The 26,152-nt window shown below is 46.4% G+C and overlaps 1 protein-coding gene across 7 annotated transcripts in view; it reads right to left on the bottom strand.

Annotated features, from left to right (window-relative positions):
- The window catches only part of dst (dystonin), a 779,292-nt gene that overhangs the window by 685,728 nt on the left and 67,412 nt on the right, over positions 1–26,152 (bottom strand). The window lies entirely within an intron of this gene.

The following is a 26,152-nucleotide window of genomic DNA, read 5'->3' as shown; positions in this document are numbered from 1 at the left end:
TGCCAGTGACATCAGTCATATGCTCAAGACTCTATACAACAGATCGAATAGTCAGCATTCCGGAGAGATGTACCTACTTGGTAGTTCATTATTTTTTTAGTGTGCAGAGTGCAAACAAACCAGTTTGAAGTCATGACTGAAGTCAGACTACATTTGCTCCAACTAAAATAGGCCACACAACCAGTATAGGAAACATGGTAGCAGCGGTGGTGACACCAATTTAATGAAGCGTTGGTGCTAATGATGAAACGCATAGTGTGAAACTACAACAAAACCTGATCAAATGACAAACTGCAAAAGTACCCAAGGCAGGGGCAAACAGGAAAGTGGTAGTGATGGTAGCACCAGGTTAAGCAATCACTGCCCCTACCCCACCCGCTCTAAAGTCATGAGAGCCTGCACAGAGGTTAACATTGGAAGTTATAGCGAGATAACTTCCTGAGGTGACTTTACGAGCATGGAGAGAAGGCCATCGCATTAAGAAGTTTGGGTGTATGGAAAGGGATAGTGCTGGGGGGGGGGGGGGGGAGAGAGGAGGAGGTGGAATAGAGCATAGGGTGTCCTTATATGTGGATGACTTGTTGTTTTATGTGTCAGAACCAAATGTTTCGATAGGGGGAGTATTGGAGCTGCTTCGGGTGTTTGGGTCTTTATCGGGGTACAAATTAAATCTAGACCAGATTATTTTGTGGTGTCTCGGCTGGGGATGAGGGGATAGAAGATGTGTGTGAATGTTGTGGGGGAAGGCAAACCACGTTCATATGTTTTGGTTCTTGGCAAAGCTGGAGGATTACTGGAAGGAGGTTTCTGGGGCATCTCTAAAGTGGTGCATGTGAAACTGGACCTGGGCCCTCGGGAGTCCATATTTGGGGTGACGGACCAGCCGAGGTTGCTAACAGTTGCGGAGGCAGATGTTGTAGCCTTCGCCTCATTGATCCTGTTGGGATGGAGAGCAACCTCTCCACCCTGTGCCCTGGCGTGGCGGGGGGACCTGTTGGAATTCTTGACTCTTGAGAAGGTTAGGTTTGAACTGAGGGAAAGGATGGAGGGGTTCTACAATTCATGGGTGTTATTCATTATGCACTTTCAAGAATTGGATAACATCGAACATTAGTGGGGGGGGCAGTTGGGAGGGTTGGGGAGAGGGGGACTGTATATGTTAATGGCGACTGTGGGTGATTCTTGATTCCTTTTTGTGATTTGTTTATGTGAACATGCGGCAGTTGTTTGGGGGTTGGTGGGAGGATGGGATTGTTGTTGTCGATATGGGGATTGACATTATATTCATTACTGCTTATTATTGATGGGTGTAAATTTGGGAGAAAATGTGAAAAAGGAGAATAAAAATATTTTTGAAAACAACTTTGAGGTATCGAGCACCCTCGATCTTCTTGATAAAAAGCAGAAGACAAGGCTAATTCAAGCTGTAGTGCCCATCGCCACTGAGGCCCTCTTGAGACAGGGGGTAGAGGCCTCCACAGACTTCAAATCTGTCCTATTTTACTCCGAAAAGGAACCTCGCTGCCAAGCGAGTACAATTTGGAGATTTAAAAGACATGGGGAAATCATTGAATCGTTCCTTACTGACCTGTAGACGTTAGCTTGTTGTAGCGAGCATAGGACATTTGAAGACGACCTCACACTTGATTGAATTCTTCAATACATTAGCCAGGCCCAACTAAGGAACTGAAATCAGCCTCTCTTCCACCAACATACCGATGCCGAGATGTCTGTTAATTGTTTAGGGCCAAAAATGTTAACCCGACTCATTCAAAATGGCAGGAGATCCTATAACCTATATAGATCCTATTAGTGGGCAGCACGGTAGCATAGTGGTTAGCACAATTGCTTCACAGCTCCAGGGTCCCAGGTTCGATTCCCGGCTTGGGTCACTGTCTGTGCGGAGTCTGCATGTTCTCCCCGTGTCTGCGTGGGTTTCCTCCGGGTGCTCCGGTTTCCTCCCACAGTCCAAAGATGTGCACATTAGGTGGATTGGCCATGCTAAATTGCCCTTAGTGTCCATAATTGCCCTTAGTGTTGGGTGGGGTTCGGTCGGGTGCTCTTTCTAAGAGCCGGTGCAGACTCGATGGGCCGAATGGCCTCCTTCTGCACTGTAAATTCTATGATGATAACAGCCAAATCAGCACCAATGGCTGGGGGGGCCCACACAGAACACTTCAAGCGGCTCTGTAAATTAAAAGCCTCCAAGGGAAGAACGCAGCAAAACGAACGCGGCACACAGATGTCTCCATAAATTAATCATAAACAAACAAACACTATCACAGATTTCCTGGGGGAAGTAAAGGACCATGAACAAGGCTTCTGGTCTGTCACTTAGGAAGTTAAAAGCTTCAAAACCAACTTTAAGCTTGATACCAGAGCTGGTGTTTCAATACTGGCTGATCCTTTTGCAATCAAAACAAGTCCTGTCCAGCTGTCATCAAGGTCCAGGTGGAATGAATTTGCAGGTGAAATGTCAGCTCACTGCCACTTTTCACCAGAGAGGGCAACAGGTGCATATTTTGCACAATCAAAGCATCTCTTTACTCATTAGAAGTGCACACATACAACTGGGCATTCTATAAAACGTGGGCAAGTCCTACAGCCAGGCAATAGGGCTAAATTCTGCCAAGAATTTCACAGGTCTTGGACGGGCTCGGTAAGCTCAAACATGAATACCACATTACACTGCTTCCAGCTGCTACGCCAGTAGGAGTACGTGGGTTTCCTCCGGGTGCTCCGGTTTCCTCCCACAGTCCAAAGATGTGCAGGGTTATGTGGATTGGCCATGCTAAATTGCCCTTAGGTTGGGTGGGGTTCCAGGGATAGGGTGGAGGTGTGGGCAAGATGCTCTTTCAAAGAGTCGGTGCAGACTCAATGGGCTGAATGGCCTCCTTCTACACTGTAAATTCTATAAGATATAAGATTCTATATAAGACTATTTACCCCTCAAGAGGGTACCACATCCACTGCTGCCAAATGCACTCGACTGAGAGTTGCACAGGAGCCGCATTACCTGACAGCAACCCAGTGGTGTTGGATGAGGACCTTCAATTATGAGGATAGATTGGAGAGGTTGGGACGGTTCTCCTTGAAGAGAAGACTAATCATGGAGAAATACAGTGCAGAAGACACCCTTCAGCCCATCGAGTCTGCACCCCGCGTGAAAAACACCTGACCTACTTACCTAATCCCATTTGCCAGTACTTGGTCCATAACCTTGAATGTTATGACGTACCAAGTGCTCATCCATGTTCTTTTTAAAGGATGTGAAGCAACCCACCTCCACCACCCGTTATATTACTTGTTTGTAATATGTCGTTACTCTTTCCATTACTTCCAGAATGGTCTGATGGTTAGATTTCACAGAAACTATCAATCTTCAAAGCAAAATAGGTTTAATGAATAACAAATTAAATATTAATGAGTTTGTTCACTCTTACAGAACTATCACTGGTGATAAAGTAAATCAGAATAAGTATTAACTGTATTTAACTATAAGTATTAACTAAGTTATATCTCTCTCTCATGCTGTCTAGTCACTCCTGCTTCGAAGAGAGCAAGGTCTTCTGAGCTCACATATTTATACATGGATCTAGTGCTGCCATCTAGTGGTTGTTGTCTCACACTATGATGTGGTTGTTAACTCTTTATATACCAGCACATATACATAGCACTACACCATCCTCCCAGGCAGTGCATTCCAGATCGTCACCATCCTCTGGGTAAAAATGTTTTTCCTCAAATCCCCCCAAAACCTCCAGCCCCTCACCCTGAACCCATGTCTCCTCCTAACTGACCCTTCAACTAAGGGGAACAACTGTTCCCTATCCACTCTGTCCATACACCTCATATTCTTGTACAACTCGATCAGGTCACCCCTCAGTCTTCTCTGCTCCAGCAAAAATAACCCAAACCTATACAACACTTCTTCATACCTAAAATGTTCTACCCCAGGCAACAACTTGGTGAAACCCCGCTGCACCCGCTCCAGTGCAATCACATCCTTCCTATAATATGGTGACCAGAGATGCACACAGTGCTCCAGCTTTGGCCTCACCAAAGCTCTATACAGCTCAAACATGACCTCCCTGCTTTTGTAATTTATACTTCAATTGATAAAGTGTCCCATATGCCTTATTCATCACCCTATTAACCTATCCTCCCACCTTCAGAGATCTATGGACAAACACGCCATGGTCCCTTTGTTACTCGGAACTTCCCAGTGTCATGCCATTCATTGAATACTTCTTTGTCCTTCTATAGGGCAGCACGGCGGTGCAGTGGTTAGCACTGCTGCCTCACGCCGCTGAGGACCCGGGTTCTATCCCGGCCCCGGGTCACTGTCCATGTGGAGTTTGTACATTCTCCCCGTGTCTGCGTGAGTCTCACCCCTACAATCCAAAGATGTGCAGGCTAGGTGGATTGGCCACAGTAAATGCCCCTTAATTGGAAAAAATTTAATTGGGTACTCTAAATTAAAAAAAAAGAAGAAAAAAAAGAGGGCATTAGCTGATTACTTGAATAAAATCACGTGTAGGGGGAAAAGGCAGGGCGACGGCACTGAGCCATGATGCTCGTTTGGAGAGGTGGTGCAGACATGATAGGCCAAATGGCCACCTTCTGCTCCGTCACAATTTTGTGATTCTGCTCGGGGTCATAAACAGTCCCCAAACTGAATGATCAGTTCAATCTTTGCATAGACAACACTGTTGAACAAAGCAGTCCAGAGGGAAATCCATCCTCAATCATCAGTGGACAACGCACCATGTCGAGTATTCGGGAAAGTAAACAAGGAGTCATTTGTCACATGGATCATGGTGTCCTTGTCCACGGGGCCACAAGACAGGAGCATCACCACAGGGTTCGAGAAGTTCTCAAAAGCCCGACAAGAGACGGCCTCATCTTAAATTAAAACATGATTTCACCAAAACCACAATCAAATTTCTGGGACACGTCATCCAAAGACCAGGAGTTCATGGTAGACCATCAAAAGAACGAAAGCCATCAGAAGCTTTCCAAAACCAAAATCTGTTACGGATGTCCACAGGCTCCTTGGAATGGTCGCTCAAGTTGGCAAAATTGTTTCAAATCTTGCCCCATTACTGAATCTTGAAGTGATCTTCCACAAAATGGTAAACAGTGGTTCTGGGGCCTTGAACAAACCAAAACATTTCCATGGATCAAAGGAAAGGCTGATCTCTTCAGGTGCGCTGGTAATTTACGATCCAACATTGCCCATAGTGGCTGCTGCTGATGCACCCTCAACAGGCCTCGGAGCAGTACTCAATCAAGTCAAGGAGAATGACGACAGAAATCTTGTATGATTGTTCTCCAGAGCATTGACAGAAATGGAGCAATGCTATTCGACTACAGAGAAAGAAGCATTGCCAGTGACATGGGCAGTAGAGATTCTCCAACTACCTGATGGGTCTACCTGTCCACATTGACCATAAACCATTAATTACCACTCACAAATTCAGACTTTGGTCAATGTGTTACCAGTCGACAGATGCATGCGTGCCAGGAAACACGCAGACCACATCTGATACCCTATCCAGAGTTACGGTGGACCAAATGTTTATCCAGGACTTCTTACTACTCGTTTCCAAGGTGGAAAGCATTCTCATCAACCGTAATGAATTCCTTGCCAGTCTCTGCCAGAAAGCTGACAGGTGTCCGAAGAGCACAGGAAGAGGGTGTGGTGTGTGCCCGAGTCTGAGAACTTTGCCAAAAAGGTTGGTCCAAATACAGTGCTGTTGACCAGCTCCTCCACCATTTTACATGAACAATGCAGGCATCTAATGGTAGTGAATAATCTTCTGGTCTTCAACGACTGTTTGGTCATTGTTTAGTCACTGCACAAAGAGATCCTCCATAAATTCCATTGGAGCCACCTGGGGTTTTCAAGGTACAGGGCACATGTTCTGCAATCGGTGTGGCGATCAGGTATTACACAGGCCATCTATCGAAGATTCCGTTTTCACCTGCTGCACTTGAAAAGGATTCAGGACAGTTCTTCTGCATAATCGGCTGGCATGCCCTTCAAACACGTCCTACCCTCATGATGGCCAGCGGATTAGGAATGAACACTTTCACCTCCCCATCAGCCATTTTTCTCCTGAGGGATGCGAAAGAAACAAGAAATCCAGATCCAAAAACACCTAGAATGTCCCTCCCCACCCCCAACAGTGCAACTATTTAGCATGGCCAATCCACCTAACCTGCATATCTTTGGATTGTGGGAGGAAACCCATGCAGACACGGGGAGAATGTGCAAACTCCACACAGTCACCCAAGGCCAGACTTAAACTCAGGTCCCTAATGCTGTGCTAACCACTGTGCCAGCCTGCATTAAGATAATTCAGCATGTTACCTGCGGACAAGTGTCATGTGAGAGTACCTTTAAGAATAGGGTATTCATTAAATAGCTGTAGTGGATGTACCTTTAAGAAATGGGTATTTATCAAATAGCTGTAGTGATGTCAGAGAGTGTGTGGAGCTGGGCTGGCTGTCTTTCACTTTGAACAAAAGTTGGTGTGTGTCTGGGAGTTTTTAGTTTCGTTTTGAGGGCTGGATAGCTGCAGGAAAAGCAAGCAGCTGTACAAGGATCTCTCTGTAATCTAAAGACCGTCTCCAGATCATTTGGATGATTTCAAAGTGATAACTGCTCCCAGTAGAGAATTTAAACCTGATCTCGGTGTTAAAAAAGGTTCTTTTTTCTTATGGATGTAGCAAGGAAAGATTAAGGGTTACTTATAGAATATTGTATCTATGGGGATGATTGGTGTTGATCGTTAAGATGTTTACTGTGGGTTTATAAATTGTTAACTGGTTTCATAAATAAACATGGTTTTAATTTAAAAGTACTTTAACGCTCTGTTGTACCACACCTGTAAAGTAGGCCCGTGTGCTCCCCATAACCACAATCTATTAAAAGTTGTGGGTCAGGTGAATTCCATGATACACTTTGGGGTTCTCTAAACCCTGGCCCATAACACAAGTTAATGCTGACCAAAGCTATAAAGAGGGGCAAAGCGACTAAAACAAGTTTACACTTGAAACTACCTCCCATCTTCCACACTCTACAAGCTCAAATTCACCGAAAAATCTCTGCTTGCATCCTAACTCATGTGGTCATCTCCATCCATCACTCTGGAGCTCGCTGACCTACACTGACTCCCAGGTCACCAACACCTCAACGTCAATATTTTAATCCTGGTGTTCAATTTCCTCCATGGCCTTGCCTCTTCCCATGTCTTTAATTTCCTCCAGCTCGAGAACCCTCCAAGGTTTCTGTATTCCTCCAATCCAGAACACTTGTGCATCTCGCCCATCCTTTATCCCACCTGTTGGAGCTGTGCCTTCATCTGGCTAGCTCGAAATTCTGGAATTCTCTCTCAAAACTCCTCCGTCTCTTCACTTCTCTTTTCTCCTTCAGGACACCGCTTAAAACAAAGGCTTTGAAAAAGCTTTTGGACAGTTTGAAACATTGTCCGATAAGGTAACCATGAAGTATTTGGATTGTGGGAGGTATTAGGCACCAGATAAATGGAAGTTGTTTTCACAACAAATTTCCAGTGATTTCCGAGCCTAATCACTCGTCTTCCATGTCATCTGTTCAATTCATTGCTGTGTAGTTCAATGGCTTGGGTTAGAGCGCTGCTGCGATATTTGAACATAAAATAAGACAAACTCACAACAGGGGTTATAAAGATTTAGGAGCCTGGAGAGTCATATCAAGTGAGAGTACTGGATGGAATCACTTAAATACCACTGTACTAAATCACCAGAAATGGGAAAACCTAAAGCATCTGCAGGAAATTAAACTCCCAGACGATGCACTCGGGAGTGTGAGGTAACAGTGTAAAAGTGAAAAGGGTTACGAAACCATAGCAACTAGCATCTGTTTTGCTCTTTGTTTTAGAAAGGCAAATGGGAACATTCCAAAACTAAAATGCAAAAGTAATTTTTGTCTCAATCGAAAGCATCAGAGCTGTGTCAGCCCAACAGAGTAATTCTCTGAAAGTTTGTACCACGGCAATGATGCGCCGAAAGCATAATCCAATAATTTGGTAATCAAGGCCCAACACCATCACCCAATTATAGTCCGAAGTTCATTTGGGTATCTTCCATTGGCACTCACACCACTCACCATCAGCCCATGCTCACCGATCTATATTGTCTCCCAGCCCAGTAATTACTCAATTCTAAATCCTCATCTTGGTTTACTTCTCACTCAACAGCCTATTTCCACCTATTTCCTTTGCAGCCCTACAGGGCCCCCTTTCGCCATTCCGGGTTTTCATCTCTCCACCAATGGCAATAATGCCTCCAGCTCAGAGTTTAGAGAAGCATAGAAAATATTTGGCTTGGAAGGCGATGTACCATCAATGACCACGAGACGAAATAGCGAACCATTGAGGCTTTATTGTGCTAGATGTTAAGCCTTCTGCAGCTGGAACCAGAATGGAGGCAGTGCAGGAGAGAGCACACTTTTATACAGAGCCTGCTGGGTGGAGCCAGCAGACCGGGATTTACTGTAGTGACTGTAGTACAGTGACAGTACCGTAATACACGTATTGTATGACCAGTGATGTTTACCACATTCACCCCCTGTTTAAAAAAAGAGTTCAGCGGGGGTGAAGCAACGTTACAGGTCGAGTCTGTATGGGGCTTTGACCCTCCGCCGCGATCGCCTCAGTCCCAGTTGTGGTGTGGGCGCTGATGTGGGTACCTGCGACTCCGGGAGCGTGTTGTCCTCTCCTTCTTCATCCAGTAGTGGATCCGGTGAGGGGACGGATGCTGCTGGGGTGGGGGTTGCGGTGATAGTCGTTGGTGGGGGGATGAACGGCGCAGGGACGGGGGTAACAACCGGAGGGGGAGGAGTCAGTACCAGGTCGTGGGTGGTGGTGATTGTGGTTGGGGAACCAACGGGTGCCAGGTCCCAGAGGGATTCTGTATCCTGTCGCCCATCATGGTGTGTCACGTAGGCGTACTGTGGATTTTCATGGAGGAGGACTTTTTCAACGAGGGGATCTGATTTGTGGCTCCTCGCATGCTTCCGGAGGAGGACGGGCCCATGAACTGTCAGCCAGGTGGGAGCGAGACCCCTGAGGTGGACTTCCTGGGGAAGGCAAACACACGTTCGTGAGGGGTCTCATTGGTGGCAGTGCACAGGAGCGACCGGGTGGAGTGGAACGCATCGGGGAGGACCTCCTGCCAGCGGGAGACCAGGAGACTCCTAGACTGAAGGGCCAGCAGGATGGCCTTCCAGACCGCCGCGTTCTCATCTCTCCACCTGTCCATTTCCCCGGGGGTTGTAGCTGGTCGTCCTGCTCGAGGCGATGCCTTTGCTGAGCAGGAACTGACGCAGCTCATCACTCATGAAGGAGGATTCCTGAATGCCATGGATGTAGGTGGGGAAACCAAACAAGGTGAAGATACTGTGTAGGGCCTTAATGACCGTGGCAGAAGTCATGTCAGGGCATGGGATGGCGAAAGGGAAACCGGGGTACTCATCAATGATATTGAGAAAGTACACGTTGCGGTCAGTGGAAGGGGGGCCCTTTGAAGTCGATGTTGAGGCGCTCAAAGGGCCAGGAGGCCTTCACCAGATGCGCCCTGTCCGGCCGGTTTGCACTCCGCACAGATTTGTCAGTCCCTGGTCACAGTCCTGACCTCCTCAATGGAGTAGGGCAGGTTGCGGGCCTTGATAAAGTGGAAGAACCGGGTGACGCCCGGGTGACAGAGGTCATTGTGGAGAGCCTGATGTCGGTCCACTTGTGCGCTGGCACATGTACCGCGGGATAGGGCATCTGGGAGCTCATTGAGCTTCCCCGGGCTATACAAGATCTCGTAGTTATAGGTAGAGAGTTCGATCTTCCACCTCAAGATCTTGTCATTCTTAATCTTGCCCCGTTGTGCATTACTAAACATGAAGGCAACCGACCGTTGGTCAGTGAGGTGAGTGAATCTCCTGCCAGCCAGGTAATGCCGCCAATGTCGCACAGCTTCCACAATGGCTTGGGCCTCCTTTTCGACAGAGGAGTGCCGAATTTCGGAGGCATGGAGGGTGCGGGAGAAGAAAGCCACGTGTCTGCCGCCTGGTTGAGGATGACGGCCAGAGCCACATCCGATGCGTCGCTCTCTACCGGAAAGGGGAGGGACTCATCGACCGCGTGCATCGTGGCTTAGGCGATGTCCGCCTTGATGTGGTTGCTGGCCCGGCAGGCCTCAGCCATCAGGGGGAAAACGGTGGACTTGATGAGTGGACGGGCCTTGTCTGCATAATTAGGGACCCACTGGGCGTAATACGAGAAAACCCCAGGCATCGTTTCAGGGCCTTGGGGCAGTGGGGGAGAGGGAGTTCCAGGAGGGGGCGCATGCGGTCGGGGTAGGGCCCTAGGACTCCATTTTCAACAACATAGCCAAGAATGGCAAAGCAGCTAGTGCGGAAAACGCATCTCTCCTTATTATAGGTAAGGTTAAGGAGTTCAGTGGTGTGGAGGAATTTCTGGAGGTTCGGGTCGTGGTCCTGCTGGTTGTGGCCGCAGATGGTGACGTTATCCAGATACGGGAACGTGGCCCGCAATCCGTACTGGTCAACCATTCGGTCCATCTCTCGCTGGAAGTCTGAGACCCCATTGGTGACGCCGAAGGGGACCCTAGGAAATGGTAGAGGCGGCCATCTGCTTCGAATGCAGAGTATTGGCGGTCCTCCGGGCGGATGGGGAGCTGGTAGTTTGCAGACTTCAAGTCAACTATGGAGAAGACTCGATACTGCGCAATCTGATTGACCATGTCAGATATGCGTGGGAGGGGATACGCGTCGAGCTGCGTGTACCGGTTGATGGTCTGACTGTAGTCGATGACCATCCGGTGTTTCTCCCAGTCTTAACTACCACCACTTGAGCTCTCCAGGGGCTGTTACTGGCCTCAATGACCCCCTCCCGCAGAAGCCGTTGGACTTGCGACTTGATAAAGGTCCTGTCCTGTGCACTGTACTGTCTGCTCCTCGTGGCGATGGGCTTACAGTCCGGGGCGTGGATCGCTCCAGTGCCGTGCTGGCCACCTGTAGGGGCCAGAATTGCTCATTCTGAGGCCGTGTTGACGCCGTCGAGAAGCGCGACGCCGTTTCTGACACTTAGCCTCAGGATCACAGAATCCTGCCCCATGTTTTCTCATTAGTTTGACTGAGACAGCAATAAAGGACAGTGGCAATGTTAATCACCTCCTGTGTCTACTTGGCTCCGGGCCAAGTTTTGCAACAAGTTTTCTTTACTGCTTTCTGCCTTTAACCTCTGCAGTGAGCTATTTCACAGCCTAGGTGATTTTTAACCTCCGTCACAATTCATCATATTTTTTCTCCCGAGTTCTGTGCCCTCCAATCCTCCCTTAATCTCTCCCTCAATGTAAACTCCCCAACTTACACTCACGGTTCCCAACTTTACCTTGCCATCACATGCAGTCTTGTTTGTTCCATCGTATTATCACAGGTGCGACCATTGTGGATCACTTCCTTGAATCACTCACCACCCACATCCCCCCTTCCATGCTCTAACTCTACTTCCTTCTGCATCTGCCCAGGGAAAACATTTCCACAATTCACATCCAATTGCATTCTCAAATTTCCAACCTTCTTCCTTTTGGCTCTCCACTAACCACAGCATTTTTGCCCCTACTGGTCTGCTCAACCTCATCATCACAAGAGTCCCATTAAAAGTATTACCTGTCGTGTTGGGTGTTCCGATGCACAAATGATCCAACACGGCTGTAGATGGTACAACTCTGTTTTATTGTCTTAAACTGCGACAACTACTAACTGCTGGCTTAGGTTCGTGCTTCACCAGCTAACCTGTGGACCCAGCCCTATCACTATCTTAGTGAGGCACTCAGCACATGGTCTATGTCTGAGTGGCACGCTGTGAGCTCTGTGCTCTGAGCTATCTCCTGGTAGAATGAGCGGGAACTGTGGTGTTCCCTGTTTTATAGTGCGTGTGCTCTCACTGGTGATTGGCTGCGATGTTATGTGTGTGCTGGTTGGTCCAACTACCTGTCCATCAGTGTGTGTGTGATTGCACCATGATATGCTGATGTGACCATTTGATCAGTACAGTTCTCATTCCTGATCTCAAACCCAAGGGACATAGACATGAATGGCTATGATGGATAACTGGTTCAGCCTTTGCCGGTAGATCCGTCTGGACCCAAACCTGCTTCCTTCTCCAATTTCTCTCCCATCTCCCCTCATACCCTCTCTGAGCTTAACTTGTTCACAACAACCACCCCCTAGTCCCTCCAAGCAGATATTCTCTCCCACTAAATTTTTCTTTCCTTTTTAATCATCTAAGAGGCAACTTAGCGTGGCCAATCTACCTCCCCTGCACATTTTTGGGACCCATGCAGACACGGGGAGAATGTACAAACTCCACATGGTCAGTTACCCAGGGCCAGGATTGAATCCGGGTCCTCGGCAACATAAAGCGGCAGTGCTAACCACTGTGCCACCATGCTGCCCTCTTCCCACTGAATATTGGGAAATGGGAAGCCATCGTTGTTGAATCCCTCCACAAAACGATCCCGAGCCACCCTCTGCCATCCCTCCACTTGGGGCTGGTTTAGCACAGGGCTAAATAGCTGGCTTTTAAAGCAGGCCAAGCAACGCGGGTTCAATTCCCGTACCAGCCTCCCCGAACAGGCGCCGGAATGTGGTGACTAGGGGCTTTTCACAGTACTTAATTTGAAGCCTACTTGTGACAATAAGCGATTTTCATTTCATTTTTCATTTCAATAGTGAGGGTGAACCAGACGGTTTGCAATTTAGAGTCCCAAGATGAGCGTTCAACTACATATTTCCTCATCACTAGATCATCTCTTTCCATGTCTGTAACATCACCCGATGCAGCCCTGCACAGCTCTTCTACTGCTGAAACCCTCATTCGTGATTTTGCCACCTCCAAACTTGATGATCAAAATGCACACAACGTCCTACCAGGAAATACCCAAATGTGCTGCAGACAGCAAACATGGAAATTGTTGGACTTCTTGATAAGTCATCCATGTTTTACAGCCACCCAAGGTTCTGAGAGCACTGCTTCATAGACCATAAAACTCCAACAGTGCAGGAGGCCATTCGGCCCATCGAGTCTGCACCGACACTCTGAAAGAGCATCCTACTCTTTCCTTGTCCCATGCCTGTAACCCCACAACTCCCATCTACACTGCACATCTTTGTACACTAACGGGGAAATTTAGCATGGCCAATGTACCGACCCTGCACATCTTTGGACCAGCATCTTGGTCCCAAGGCTCGACTTGATCTTATTCCATGCACAGCTGAGTTTCTGTGTGGGTGACCAGCACAGATAACCAGCATCGAGAGATTCTCTGACCATGCTACAATGTGTTGCATTATGGGTGTATCCCATCTGGGAAAAACCCTGAATGCAGCAGTCCTCTCAAAGGCAGAGCTCACATCAAACAGAGGAGGCTTCGTTGGCTAGGACAGGTGTGCATGATGGAAGTCTGTAGAACCCACAGAATCGCTAAACTGCAGGAGGAGGCCATTTGCCCCATCGACTCTGCACCAATCAACCAAAAGAGCACTCTACCTATGCCCACTCCCCCTGCCCTATCTCCTTAACCACGCACATTGAGCATGGCCAACCCACCTAACCTGCACATCTTTGGACTATGGGGGGGGAACCAGAGCACCTGCAGGAAATCACACAGATATTGGGACAACATGCAAACTCCACACAGACAGTTGCCCAAAGCCAGAATTGAACCGGGGTTCCTGACGCTGTGAGGCAACAGTGCTACCCACTGTGCCACCGTGCAGCATACCCAAGGATTTTCTGTATGGTGAGGTCGCCGGAGCCAGATAACCTGTAGGACGCCCAAAGTTCCGCTTTTAGGTTTTTGCAAGGATGTAGGCCCTAGACATTGATCATTACAGCCAGGAGTAACTAGCTAATGACAGAGGAAAATGGTAACACCCCCTGGGCTGGCATGAGCCACCCATAATAACCAGTGCCTACACAGCTTGACAGTAAATGCCAGCACTGTAAACAACCCACACCAACACTTAATAGCTTCATGTGTAGCATTTGAGGACGAACCTGACTCTTTAGCCAAAGATGAACCATAAGACACCACATCTGAAATGGATTTGTTGGCTGCATTTCCATCACCTTTTGTAGATGGAAGGGTTCCAATAATAGAAACAGGAGGTCATCGAAAACTCTATTGCCCTTTCCATAACTCGCACCAAGTCCCATTCACCAAACTGACCTGTCTCCTAGTAAAGTACCACCTGAATTTTCTAATTCTTATCCTGGTTTCAAATCCTTCCCTCTCCCTGCGATGCATTCCAGCTCCATACCCTGAGAGATCTGCAGCCCACTAATTCTGGTCACCTTAACGTCCTTGACACTTCACCATCGGAAGCCGTGTCTGCAGGTACCTGGGCCCACCTCGACCTTACATCCCCATGTTCCTCCTTTAAGACTAACCAAGCCTTTGCTCATCTGTCCTAATGACTCCTTCTTTGGCTTGATGTCATCTTTTGTTTCATAGCACCTTCATCAAGTGCCTTCAGACTTTTTATTAGATTAATGGTACCACGAATACAAGTCATGTATTTTGAGGCCATTTGGCCCATCATACAAGTGCTAGCTGGGAAAGAGTAATCCAGCCCAATACCATTTTCCAGCTCTTGGTCTATGATCCTGCAGGTTATGGTAATTTAAATGTATATCCAAATAATTTTTTTAAGCAATTTCTGCCTCTGCCATCCTTTCAGGCAGCAAGTTCCAAATCCCACCATCACCTCGGTGAACAATTTCTCAATTGGCAATTTATTGACTTTCAAAAGGTGTTACACTGCTTACAATTTCCATTCACTATCCTTATTCTATCCACTATTTTACATTCCTTAACTAACTGCAATATCTGTAACAATCCCTTTGTTTGTAATTATAGGAACAAAGTCCACAAGAAGCACCATACACATTGCTTCCACCTCGCTCCACACACAAGTTCCTTTTTTGGTCCATAATGAGTCCTCATCTTCCCTCAGTTATTCTCTTGCTCTTGATGATTTATTTGAGTTTTACTCGCAACAATGTTTCACGTCTTCTCTTTGCTTTCCTAATTCCCTTGATCATTTTACCCTTGAACACTCTATATTTCTCTTCTGTGCGGCACAGTGGTTAGCACTATTGCCTCACAGCACCAGGGAGCCAGGTTCAATTTTGGCCTTGGGTGACAGTCTGTGTGGAGTTTGCATATTCGCATCATGTCTGCGTGAGTTTCCTCCCGCAGTCCAAAGATGTGCAAGTTAGGTGGATTGGCCATGCAAAATTGCCCCTTTGTGTCCAGGGATGTGCAGGTTAGGTTACAGCTATAGGAAGGGTGGGCTGGAGAGTGTTCTTTCGGAGAATCGATGCCGACTCAATGGGCCAAATAGCCTCCTTCCACGGTGTAGTGATTCCAGTGTTGAATGCAGGGTGGAGTTCACTTGCTCTTCTTTAAAACCTTTAGCTAAACTTTCGGTCACCTGTCCATTTAGCTCCTACTGTTGCTTGGTGTTAACTTTTTTCGGAAAGTACTTCTATGAAAGGCCTTGGAATGTTGTTACTACGTTTTTTTAATAAATCTAAAGTGCTCAATTTATTTTCTCCAATTAAGGGGCAATTTAGCGTGGCCAATCTACCTAGCCTGCACATCTTTGGGTTGTGGGGGCGAAACCCACGCAGACATGACACTGCCCATTATTACTATGTTTAAAAAAAAACTCCTTCATAACTGCAGTTTGTGAATTGGACTTCCACAGAATGGATTCTGATAATGGGGCAGCAGTGGAGTTCAATAACTGTTGAGGCAGCAATTAAATGAGTCCAATACTGGGATTAGCAACAACAATGAGTGGGTCTGGATTTAACATAATAGCCTCTGTCCATTTGTACTGTCCCGATTATAAACCAATGAGAATTAGATACTAAAAGACAATGAATGCAAAGGAATACTCGAACTCTTATTTATGCCATCACCTGCGTTAATAATAAATATTTTTAACACGCACAAGTGGGGAAACTTGGCTGCTCACCTCTGGCTTTTCCTCAGTTCTGAAATGACTGGAGTCCAGCCGCAATGTGTGTCTGACGATGACCACACTTTATGACTTGACATGGCTTATTTTGATCAGGTCTTCAGAAAATTCAGGTATAAATTCACGATTGGAGCAGAACGTGTGCATTTTTCATACAGGTCATCCGAGCTGTCAATAAACATTCAGTGAAAAGCTTTTGCTGCTGTCTGATAAACCTTTAAATTGATCACCCCACATTTGTCCTCTTCACCAGTGGCAGACTGGAACCATGAGGACTGCACCCTAGGTTTTGTGTAGCTCAAAAATCTTCATCCCATCCATGCTTGAAAAAGGACCGTCTTAAATTGCCCTGAACGTCTTGCACAGTTCAAATGGGCACCGCTCAGAAATCAGCACTGCTTCACTAAAATTTAACTGGTGGCACCGCAAGAAACCATAGCCAGTCAAATGGATACAAACAGAAACACAGCTTCTGTCGAAAATGCGGTCTGTGGAATAGACTCATAGAGTTGGTGGAAGCAGTTATCATTGAATTAGTCAGATGCAAGTTATGGAGAAAAGGGATTTCTTTCAGAAAAATACATTTGTGGATATCATAGTGCGATTTGAGACAGGACACATTGGTTAAGCGTGATTGAGTGTATCATGTGACTTGGATTCGCGGTTTCCAAAGTTCTTCATCACTGGGATCTCCTTGCCTCGTGTCTAGCTCTGTTAAAACCTGAGAACAATGCAGCACAAAAGGCCAGTTGGCCCTTCATGCCTGCGCTGGCTTTTTGAAGAGTTACCTCATTAGTTACACTCCCCTACTCTTTCACATCGTTATTGTTACAACCCCAATGGGAGGTCCCGGGATCAGGACTCTACGGTTTTCCATGACCTCCCCAGAATATGAATTTCCCCTCAACAAGGAGAGCCCCCAGATGTATAAAACCCGGCCTGGGTGATGTCGGAGGAGGAGACCCTAAGGAAAGTGGAGGAGTATTGGAATTGTATTGTAAGAAACCTCGTTCGTTCATTTCTACCATCTTCCATGCAGATCTTTGTGTTTTCCCCTTCAAATATTTATCCAATTTTCTTTTGAAAGTTATAATTGAATCCTACTTCCAGACTCCTTTCTGGCTAATGATCATTACAGCTTGCTGCCTATTTTTCAAGTTACTTCTCTTTCTTTGTCTATTGTATTAAATCTGCGTCCTCTGGTTACCAACCCTTCTGCCATTGGAAACAGTTTCTCTTTATTTACTCTGATCAAAATGTTGATAATTGAAAGAGATCGATTGCGGTAGTGAATAACTGGTTATATTGTGTGACAACCAGGGTAGTAGAAGTGCAACCAGATGGAACCGGTCGATTTTCATCCAGCAATTCCACATGCTCCCAAAACACCAAAAATTAGATTTCACGACCAAACCAATAATCCCAATACACACCCATACCAACAACAGAAAAAAAATAAAAGAGTAGAGAGTGTTGTCAAGTTGATAAAACTGCTGCTGTGAGAGCCAGCAGTCAGTTTTTGGTGGGTTCTTCTTTTTTCATTTCCATTGTTTCTTAATCTTTCGGCAATTGGGTTGGAGGGTGCGTATCGCATTTAGAGGGATGTGAATCTGAAATTAATGTACCTTTCCAAAGTCAGAGCAGTGTGGATACAATTCTGGGTGGGCTGGTTTAGCTCAGGGGGCTAGACAGCTGGTTTGTGATGCAGAGAGGGGCCAACGGTGTGGGTTCGATCTCCGGACCGGCTGAAGTTACTCATGAAGGCCCCGTCTTCTCAACCTTGCCCCGCACTGGAGATGTGGTGATCCTCAGATTAAATCATCACCAATCAGCTCTTTCCCTCAAAGGGGATAGCAGTCTATGGTCATCTGGGACTATGGAGACTTTAGACTTCAGGGTGGGATGGCAGCACAGTGGTTCGCATTCCAACCTCGGGTGACTGTCTCCATGGAGTAGAGATGTTCTCCCCGTATCTATGTTGGTTTCTTCCTGGAGCTCCGGTTTCACCCCCAGTCGAAAGACGTGCAGGTTAGGTGGATTGGCCATGCTAAAATTGCCCCTAAGTATCCAAATGTTAGGTGGGGTTATGGCATTACAGGGATAGGGCAGGCAATTGGGTCTAGGTAGGGTGCTCTTTTGGAGGGTCGGTGCAGACTCAAATGGTCTGCATGGCCAGCTTCTGCACTGTAGGATTCTATGAACAGTTCCTATGTGCAACGCCAAGGACAGATAGGTGCTATAAGCACCTTTCCTATTAAGTTAGGGGCTGCTTTAGCACAATGGGCTAAACAGCTGGCTTGTAATGCAGAACAAGGCAGCAGCACGGGTTCAATTCCAGTACCGGCCTCCCCGAACATGTACCGGAATGTGGCGACTAGGGGCTTTTCACAGTAACTTCATTGAAGCCTACTTGTGACAATAAACGATTATTCTTATTAAGTAAACTTATTTATAACTATTTTGACTTTTAGACCTGAAAACATGAACAAAGTTTGCCCAGAGCAGTCTTTTAATACAGGAGAATGGTGAACAACATGAATTTCTGCTGCACAGACTTAGTTTTTCTGAGTGCAAATCAGTTGCACTGGAGATCAAGTTGGATCCAATTCGGATGCAGGCAGTCTAAACTGGTTGATACTATTTTTAAGCAATGAAGGCTGAGTGAACTCGAACGAGCGAACATTTCCATAAACATTAATACAATCAGCTAGATTGAGTTTAAAGAAGAAAAATCAATAAATCTTGAAGTCATGGAAATGGTGGTAATTCGGCTCGCAAAACTTGTGACTTAATAAAAGGGAGATGTAAAAGGTCAGCCCCTGGGCTAATCTGTATTACCGGAGGTCACAAGTGTTTTTCTCATCTGTGGAACAAGCATTGGTTTATTTTACATCTGACACGGGAGATCATGTTGCATGTGAACTAACAGGGGGGAAAAAGCACAGACTCAACACTGAGATGCAGCAAGGCTGCATTTGGTGTACTGTGGAAGGGATAATAGAAATTTTATTGCATCAAGATCTGAATTTTTAATGAACTCTCTGCACACACGGAGACAATAAAAAGTAAGCCACTGTATCCTCCTCAGTCATGATAGCATAGACCGTGCACACGCCCAATATTCCCTATTATTTATTCATTCTTGGGAAATAGGCATTGTGAGCCAAGGCCATCCTTCATTTTCAAAAGCAACTTGCATTTATATGCCACTTTAAACACAGGAAAACACTGTAAAACCCTTCACAGCAATTTGACACCGAACCACTTGGGAAGAGCGAGAAAGGAGAGAGCAAGCAAAATAACAGAAAGAAAGGAGACAGAGCAACAACACAAGAGAATGCGAAAAAGAAAAGCTAAGGAGCACCCGTGTGAGGAAAAAAAAGGACAGCAAAGCGTGAGAGTGAGAACACGAGACAGTAAAGAGTGAGAGAGCATTACTGAGGGAGACGTGTCCCGAGGTGTCGACCTCAGCAGTGAAAGCATCGGCTAGCGATGCTGGGCAGTGAAAATTAAGAGAGTACATGAGATCAGAAATCATGGAGGATTTTTGGACTGCATGTTACAGAGGTGGAGTGGCATCGGATGGTGGTGAGCCTCCTTCTTCAACCACTGCAGTCGGGGTGATATAGGTACCCCATAGGTTGGGCTTTGACCCAGCAACTACCATGGAACTGTGATTATATTGTCAAGTCAAGATGGTGTGTGGTTTAGAGGAGAACTTGCTGGTGGTGGAGTTCACACGCATTGCTGCCTTTGTCCTTCGCGGTGGTGGAGGTCACAGGACTGGGCGGTACCACTTCCTGTCTTGGCTAGTTACTGCAGTACAGAAATCCCAGACTCTGTCCGCTTCACTGTTATGTATGCCTGGTGCTGCTCCTGATATACTCTCCGGCATTCCTCATTAAACCAGGATTGATCCCCTGGTGATCGAGTGGGGGATAAGCAGTGCCTCATGGATATCCAGTTTTGAGTTGCAGAACAAATCTATGCAGCTGTCAGTTCAGCACACTGGTTGAACCACACAACATAACAGAGGTCTTCAGTGTAAAGACAGAACCATCTCCACAAGGACTGTATGGTGATCACTCTTACCAAACTGTCATGCACAGTTGCATCTGCAACAAGCAGGTTGATGAGAACAAGGACAAGTGGGATTCTCTCCCATGTTGGTTTTCTTACCACATGCTGCAAGCCCATTTTGGCAGTTACATCCTTCAGGACTTTTCCAGCTTAGTGAGTGCTGCAGTGACCTAGTCACTCTTGGTGGTGGACATCGAAGCCCCTCATCCTGAGAACACTCTGCCCCTTGCCATCCTCAGTGCTTCTTCCAAGTCATATTTAGCATGGAGGCGTACGGATTCATCAGCTGAGGGCGGACATTAGGTGGCAATCACCAGGGCATTTCCTTGTCTATGTTTGACCTGATGCCATGAGACTTCATGGGATCTGGAAACAATATTGACGACTCCCAGGGCCACTGCCTCTGAACATGATAGCACTGTGCTGCCATCTCTGGTGGGATGATGATGCCTGGGACATTACCGGTCAGGTATGAATCTGGGAGTTATGACTTGTGCCATAATTGGGAGAGTTGTCCCACAGCCTAGTTTTCAATTCTGAAGAGTAGTCTCAGTGGATTCAATAGCCCGAGTCAAGTATCAGAATTGTTGCAGGATTCCCTCAAATGAATGGATTTTCGGCTGGTCACAAAAGTTAGTTACCTGTAGTGTCATCACCGGAAGGTCAGTTTTCTAAGAGACCTTAAGGTGTTGCGGTCTCCAGTTTTTAAAGGTGCAGATGTTGTTGCCCTTTCTGGAGCTCCTGACTCTGCAGTTTTGTTCTGTATTCTGCAGACAGCCTTGAGGCTTTTTAAAAAAAGGGTGACCAACCAGGCTGCCTTACCACATGGTCCATCACAGCTCCCATTAAAATGTGGTATTAGGCTTAAGTTAATTAGCTACCACCTGGTCATCGTGTGCAGATATTCACCCTGGCCGGAGTCCGATATAGTTACCATATTTTGTTCTTGAAAAGATCCATTCAAGTCAGGAAGTTCCTTTCCGGGTGCTTTGCAGAGATGAGTATTGACACTTCTCAGGCTAGAAGGTTGTCCTTTCACGACAGCGTGGCAGTTGAAATCCACGAACCAGATTGAGTGATTCTCGACGGCCATCTTTTGCAGCCTTTTATTGTCAATTTTGTTTTTAAAAGAAAAGTTACTTCTAGAAGATTCCAAACTGATTGCACTTCATGTTATAAAAGCCAAGGAAAAGACATGCCTCTACTGGGCATGACAGTAACCAAATTCATTTAGATACAGTAAGTTTACATATCACATGAGCAATGGATCCCCACACCCTGATAAGTAACTTGATTTTGTGTGCTGCTATTTGAAGAGGACAGAGGAGTTCCTACTGGTACCAAGGCCAACAATTGTTCGTCATTTAACATCACAGCAGCATTACTTCATGGAAGTGTCAGCTGTTGCAGAGTTTGGTAGCCCTCTGACTTCCACATCAGAAGTTGTGGGTTCAAGTCCCACTCTGGAGACATGAGCACAAAACCCTGTTTGACACTCCACTGCAGTAATGGGTGCAATGTCGGTGGTGTCGTCGTTTGGATCAGGCATTAAACGGAGGCCCTGTCTGCCCCCACAGATGGTGGGAGAGATCACATGGCATTAATTTCAAGAGCAGGGGCGCTCACTTTCACGTCCTGGCCAACATTAATCCCTTCACCAATATTACAAGCAGATTACCTGGTCACTATTGCACTACTTTTTGTGGGAGCCTGCTATGCATACATTGGCTGCCACAATTCCTACTTAAATGACTACACTTCAAAAGTATATTATTAGTTGTACAGTGATGTAGAAATGCAAGCCTTATTGTTTCCTTGTTTCTTTGCCTTTTCTTCCTTTTATAAAGGAGTTGCTGCCTTTTGGCAGGAATTCTCCGGTCATCGGGATTCACTTTTCCCACGGGTTTCGTGATGGTGTGGGGTGATTTCAATGGGAAATTCCATTAACAAGCGGCAGGAGATAGAATTCCACCGCCAGCAAACGACACGCAGCCAAGAATCACATGGCTGGGGGACCAGAAAATCCCACCCTTTGTATCTCTTGAATTCTGCATTGATATTATGATGCTCTTAATTTGGTGTCAGTGTCACCAGTCTTGGCGGCTGCCCAGCCAATTGCCTCCTTCATGGCTTGTGCTGACTGTGGCATTTCTGCGCTGGGTTCTTCTATAAATACACTTTCAATTTACATTATACAACGTTCTGAAAGTGCTCGTTTGGGATGTATTTCAGCATATCCTGAGGGGCTGGGGCTTAATCCTGAGGGGCTGGGGCTTGGGCATTTGGATTTCTGAACCCTCCAATTGCGGCTTTGAAAATTTTCTCTCGCTCTCTCTCTCTCACTAAATCATGTTGGGTTTAAGCCAAGTTATAGCTGTGCAAGGTGTGTGTTTAATAGCAGCAGTTTGGTTTAGTTAGTCACTCCCTGTAGCCATTGTGCAGCTGGTAGTTGATAGGATCATAGAGCCCAAAGGAGACCATTTGGTACTACATGCCTCTGTCAAGAATCATATGATTTTCAACACCTCAATTAGGTCCATACTTAACCTCTGCTCTAAGGAAAACAACCTCCATTTCTCTAGGCTATCTACCTAGTTTTACAATTCTTTTTGAGGTAATCACGGAAGTATTTTCTATTTAAGCAAAAGCCATGTTGCCTTACAATCAGACAGACAATTTTGATAGTTGTGTTGAGGACCTATTACTTCTACATTTTCACCCTCCTTTATGTTGGTTGACTTCTAACTGTCCACTGATATGGTCTAGCAAGCCACTACTGAAAAGTCAAAGAAGAATAAATTAAGTAAATTAATCCAACCTCTATTTAGGCACCAAATATGCCGAGTCGCCACCCAGAAGCAACACATGCTTTTTTTTCCCCAAGATGAGAAGGACAAGAGCAGAGTGCAGCACGGTGGTGCAGTGGCTAGCATTGCTGCCTCACGGCGCTGAGGTCCCAGGTTCGATCCCAGCCCTGGGTCACTGTCTGTTTGGAGTTTGCACATTCTCCCAGTGTTTGTGTGGGTTTCACCCCCACAACCCAAAGATGTGCAGGTTAGGTGGATTGGCCACACTAAATTGCCCGTTAATTGGAAAAAATGAATTGGGTACTGTAAATTCAAAGGACAAGAGCAGCAAATACCTGGGAACCCCACCACCTGGAGCTTTCCCTCCCGAAGGCAGCTCACCACCACCTTTTCCAGGGCAACTAGGGATTAGCAATAAATACTGGCCTAACTAGCGACACCCAAATCCCGGAAATTAATTATTAAAAAATACATGATTGACTGTGTCAGTAGTACATCATCTACATCCTATATTAGCATATTCCATCTGTTAACTCTTTATATTTTAGTCAATTAATTTGAAACAAATATTATCCACATAGCACAAGGTGGCGAACAAGACACTCGTGGAAACATTCGAGTGCATGTTCTCTTAACTTAAATGATTAAACTACCTTTGCAGATGTATAGTCAAAATTACTCAACAACCTGCCAGATTATTAAAACACCACACTGACTGAAACCAATGGCAGACGATTTTGACTCAAATCGATGCTTCTTGCAGAACTCTGATAAGCCAGTTTTAAATGACAAAGGTTACTTGTTTGTGGTTTCATTCCCGCGAGGCTAGCTGGTTGTTAGCTGGGCAATAACACGACAAAAAGTGGCAGTTCCGATCCTCCACCCTCTACTCCAACTTGCTTGGCAATAGCTGGGATGATGATTAAAAACAGGATTGGCCTCAGTAAACCAGGGTGAAGGACAAGTGAAAAGAGAGAGAGAAAAATTAAAATTGCATTTCTAAAACACCATTCACAACCTCAGGGCATCCTAAAGTGCTTTTTTTTTTTAAAAAGCGGGAGCCCCCCCCCCGCCGCAACGTTCACACACATCTTCTCATCCTTCAAATAATCGGCTCATCCTCGCCCTCGTGAGGTGCGCTCTGTATACCACCTTGAGCTGTATCAGCCCCAACCTCGCGCACGAGGTGGAGGCGTTCACTCTCCGGAGCACCTCACACCAGAACCCCTCCTCCACACCCTCTCCCAACTCTTCCTCCCACTTTGCTTTGATCCCTTCCAGTGGTGCCTTCTCCTCTTCCAAAATAGCTCCGTAAACCGCCGACACTACCCCCTTCTCCAGTCCCCCTGTCGTCAGCGCCTCCTCCAGCAATGTGGAGGCCGGCTCCACCGGGAAGCTCTGTATCTCCTTTCTGGCAAAATCTCGAACCTGCACGTATCTAAACATTTCCCCCTGCTCCAGCCCATACTTCGCTTCCAGCTCCTTCAATCCTGCAAACTAACCCCGAAGAAACAAATCTTTTAGTGTCTTAATCCCCTTCTCCTCCCATGGTGGACAAGGATAAGAGTGGTCCGAGGATGAATGTGCTAAATTGGGGGAAGGCTAATTATAACAATATTAGGCGGGAACTGAAGAACATAGATTGGGGGCGGATGTTTGAGGGCAAATCAACATCTGACATGTGGGAGGCTTTCAAGTGGCAGTTGAAAGGAATACAGGACCGGCATGTTCCTGTGAGGAAGAAGGAATAAATACGGCAATTTTCGGGAACCTTGGATGACGAGTGATATTGTAGGCCTCGTCAAAAAGAAAAAGGAGGCATTTGTCAGGGCTAAAAGGCTGGGAACAGACGAAGCCTGCGTGGAATATAAGGAAAGTAGTAAGGAACTTAAGCAAGGAGTCAGGAGGGCTAGAAGGGGTCACAAAAAGTCTTTGGCAAATAGGGTTAAGGAAAATCCCAAGGCTTTTTACACGTACATAAAAAGCAAGAGGGTAGCCAGGGAAAGGGTTGGCCCACTGAAGGATAGGCAACGGAATTTATGTGTGGAGCCAGAGGAAATGGGCGAGGTACTAAATGAATACTTTGCATCAGTATTCACCAAAGAGAAGGAATTGGTAGATGTTGAGTCTGGAGAAGGGGGTGTAGATAGCCTGGGTCACATTGTGATCCAAAAAGACGAGGTGTTGGGTGTCTTAAAAAATATTAAGGTAGATAAGTCCCCAGGGCCTGATGGGATCTACCCCAGAATACTGAAGGAGGCTGGAGAGGAAATTGCTGAGGCCTTGACAGAAATCTTTGGATCCTCGCTGTCTTCAGGGGATGTCCCGGAGGACTGGAGAATAGCCAATGTTGTTTCTCTGTTTAAGAAGGGTAGCAAGGATAATCCCGGGAACTACAGGCCGGTGAGCCTTACTTCAGTGGTAGGGAAATTACTGGAGAGAATTCTTCGAGACAGGATCTACTCCCATTTGGAAGCAAATGGACGTATTAGTGAGAGGCAGCACGGTTTTGTGAAGGGGAGGTCATGTCTCACTAACTTGATAGAGTTTTTGCGAGGCGGTCACTAAGATGATTGATGCAGGTAGGGCAGTGGATGTTGTCTATATGGACTTCAGTAAGGCCTTTGACAAGGTCCCTCATGGTAGACTAGTACAAAAGGTGAAGTCACACGGGATCAGGGGTGAACTGGCAAGGTGGATACAGAACTGGCTAGGCCATAGAAGGCAGAGAGTAGCAATGGAGGGATGCTTTTCTCATTGGAGGGCTGTGACCAGTGGTGTTCCACAGGGATCAGTGCTGGGACCTTTGCTCTTTGTAGTATATATAAATGATTTGGAGGAAAATGTAACTGGTCTGATTAGTAAGTTTGCAGACGACACAAAGGTTGGTGGAATTGCGGATAGCGATGAGGACTGTCGGAGGATACAGCAGGATTTAGATTGTCTGGAGACTTGGGCGGAGAGATGGCAGATGGAGTTTAATCCGGACAAATGTGAGGTAATGCATTTTGGAAGGTCTATTGCAGGTAGGGAATATACAGTGAATGGTAGAACCCTCAAGAGTATTGAAAGTCAAAGAGATCTAGGAGTACAGGTCCACAGGTCATTGAAAGGGGCAACACAGGTGGAGAAGGTAGTCAAGAAGGCTTAC

Source organism: Scyliorhinus torazame, chromosome 4 (assembly GCF_047496885.1).
Source record: "Scyliorhinus torazame isolate Kashiwa2021f chromosome 4, sScyTor2.1, whole genome shotgun sequence".
NCBI lineage: Eukaryota > Metazoa > Chordata > Chondrichthyes > Carcharhiniformes > Scyliorhinidae > Scyliorhinus > Scyliorhinus torazame.
The sequence above is the reverse complement of the archived record's forward strand: the minus strand, read 5'-3'. Positions and strand labels throughout refer to the sequence as shown.